Here is a 3313-nt window from a genome sequence, read left to right as displayed (position 1 = left end):
AAGTGAGTGTGCTAAACCGCATTTATAGGGGTGGGTCTTTAGTCCCGGTTGGCCTAGCCAACCGCGACTAAAGGCCTTCGGGCCAGGCCTGAGGACATTTAGGCCAACCGCGAATAAAGCCCCTCCCGTCCCCCAGCTGTCGACCGAGCCCGCTGAGCCCAGACCTTTGGTCGCGGGTCGCCTCCCGAACCTACTCCCTCTGTCCCATGAAGATTGTATGAGATACATTTAAATTTTAATAAATCTCGATAATTTTTATAGAAACTATTTTTAATGCAGACTGACAGTCTAGCCATGTAAAACAAGTAAAACGAGCTTGCTAGCGATTTGCAAAAGAGAGACAGCCATGCGGGGACTCGGATAAACAAACCATCTTATAATTCGGTTGCATGTGCTTGCATGCAAGACACGCACAACGGCCGGGCAGTAGCCACAACACGAATTTAGCTAGATTCTAAGAAAACTTTTGTTTTTTATAAAGGAAGCTTGCCATGCTTTTCTCCCACAAACGAGAGAGTTGTATGTCGATAAATTAAACTAGCAGAATACTGGCGCGGCGGCACGCCGCGCCCTTGTGGTAGCCATGAGTTGAAGAATAAAATATGTTGCTGCTCTTTTGTTCTGTAAACAGATTTATAATCTTCTCTTGTACACAATATCGCACATGCATTTTTTGAACTCCGCACTCTCAATTTGAATAGGTTGTAGAAATCTGCTGTACTGAGTTGTTTTGCTCTTTGAAAGCGATAATTACATGGCAGGGCATGTTTGCTAGTGTATTTTACAACTTGACATGGACAACTGAGATAATCTGATGATGCAAATACATTATTCAGGGCAATCTGGAGTTCTTTCAAAATATAAGATTGACTAAAGGGACCAGTCGTTATAATTCCCTAGTTGCATTATAAAGCAGAGTACTATTTGTGTCTGTGGCCTCACACAAAGATTGTACGTCTTTTTTGAGGTCGCTTCTATACCTCCCAGGATTGAATGTATGTCTTGGACGTTGTCAGAAGAGAACCAAACATGAGTAAGTGAACCAGACATCTGGATTAGGAAAAAACCATAAATCAACGACCTAATGTATAGCATGTGCACTGATGCTTTTTTACAACCCACACAAATGAAGTTCAAATGCTAGTGAGAACTGGATTTTTTTCTCGTAAGATGGCACACACCAAAGGAAGTGGTGAAAATCAGCAGTATATATCAGTTTAATCAAACAAAAAGGAGGACGGATGTACGATTCCCAAACACAACGGTTGCTCAGATTAAGATCTAGTTACATGAAGGCAAACTATGCGAGAAAGAGCCCGTCAAGAGGTAAATCAATTCATATCTACATGGAGTGGCATGTATATTACACTAAGTATATACTCTATACAATGGAACACACAAATCTACTAATTCTGTGGGGAATAGATTTAGCTAGGCATTATTTGAACGATTATCAATCTACACAACTCAATTTTAAATATGAGTATTGTAAATATGGCATTCTGATGTCACAGTTGCAGATATATTGTTGTATTTCAATGGTAGCCAGTTTTATACTATTTATACTGACAAAACTGGCCCCAAGCCAAAATTATTTTGTTATCAAGAGGAAAAAAGTAGGTTGCATATTCATCTTTCTGAATATTGATTCTGTGGACCTTTTTTTTCAAGATGTGCGTTCATAGCTAGCACCTAAAAAGCTTGTAAATATTCAGTAGCCATGCCGCCATATTGCTAAGTACCAAGGAAAATTTCCATTTATGTGTGATGAAAACTAAAACATATTAGAGGACAACCTTGAAGATAACTATTCTATGAAATTTCAATGCAAAAAATATTTAGCAACTATTTGATATTATCAAAATATGCATGAAGCTTAGTTTGCATTTGACTGACACAAATACACAATACATACCTCAAATAATGAAGAAAACTGGCCAACTAAATATTTGCTCACAAGTAGTGCATAGGTAAGATCCCTGCAAAAAATTGTGTGCCTCTTTAGGTATTTAGCAACAACGACCTATCGATGGCATGAATGATAAATGCTGAAACATATGGTAACCCAGGAGGTATTTACTAAAATAGTTAAATATTCAGCCAGAAGTATTAAACGTACAAAATAATCACATTTACAGTTGTTGGCCACATAGATTTTTGAAGATACAGCTCAGATTTTTTTGCTCGAGTATGTGCACTGTAATACTGCAGAAATGCACATGAAGAAATTAGGTATCCGTCAAGACTAAGACAACCAGAGCATGTAAAGCCAGAATTTCTTTCAATTATTTGCATTAAGATTCAGTTAGAACAGAGAATTTAGGACTTGGGAGAGTAAGAATAACTTGTAATATCTTGTGTTCAGGTTTCCAAGCATGCCACTCTTGGTGCTGGACTGGATATAAAAGAAACTAACCTGGGATCACCTTTGGCAAAATATGAACTGATCAATGGGAGTCCTGTGTGCTCTCCATACAAAATATTTGTAAAAACAGTAGAAACAGAGATCTCCATGCAAAGAGGAATAAAAATAACTCCGTGCCAAAGAAGAAGAAAATATTTTCATGTGACGGAGCTGTCAGTGAAAGGTGTGGTTTCAATTGGTTGCTCTGTTGCATCGGTCTCTTGGTTCGTTAGATCACTTGACTGAACCTGGAAGCAAGAATTGATCTGCATTTAGTAATAAGAGTAAGTTGGCAACCTGGAAGCAAGAATTGATCTGCATATAGTAATAAGAGTAAGTTGGCAGTAATAATAAAAATAATAAGCTTGAATATAAGTTGCCAGCTCTCGGTTCCTTCAGTTCAAGAGAATATGCTCACAGGGTTCAAATATAGCTCTCTTGTTTCTATCAAAAAGAAACTCACATAATTATAAGTTAGGTAGAACTTCAGTTTAACTGTTCGATAAATTTAAGATTTCAAAACAACAGAAACTCATGGTTCTTGTGATATTCAATATTTTCGAGATCTCCTTATATGTCTTATGGGTTCAAACGAAGAAGTAAATATTTTTTCAAAAAAACACTACCTCTCTTCAAAGTTATGCAAATATACATTATTATCAAAGTAAATTTACAGAACCTATTTTCATGGTAAACAAACAAATAAGCCCAAAAATGGAGAACTCTAGAGCATCAATTTACACAAAAGTTGAGTTACACCTCAGGCTTATATTCAATAAAGATCCTGTATGCTTGATGGCAAGAGGCTGTTGAAGGATCAGAGTGCTTAACTAAGAAAGACGTCACCACAATGATCCGTCAGAACTTCTGAAGCCGCGAGCATAAGTAGCATGCCACAACTTCAATCGA

At 37.5% G+C, this 3313-nt stretch overlaps 1 long non-coding RNA gene across 1 annotated transcript; it reads right to left on the bottom strand.

Annotated features, from left to right (window-relative positions):
• Positions 1-709: 709 nt before the first annotated feature.
• On the bottom strand, positions 710-2168 carry LOC124654735. Its single transcript, XR_006988437.1, has 3 exons — positions 2120-2168; positions 1916-1979; positions 710-1050 (listed from the first exon to the last, which is right to left on the bottom strand). It is a non-coding gene; the product is annotated as an uncharacterized LOC124654735 (long non-coding RNA).
• Positions 2169-3313: the final 1145 nt, after the last annotated feature.

Source organism: Lolium rigidum, chromosome 5, assembly GCF_022539505.1.
Source record: "Lolium rigidum isolate FL_2022 chromosome 5, APGP_CSIRO_Lrig_0.1, whole genome shotgun sequence".
Taxonomy (NCBI): Eukaryota; Viridiplantae; Streptophyta; class Magnoliopsida; order Poales; family Poaceae; genus Lolium; species Lolium rigidum.
This window is presented reverse-complemented; position numbering and strand designations above follow the sequence as displayed.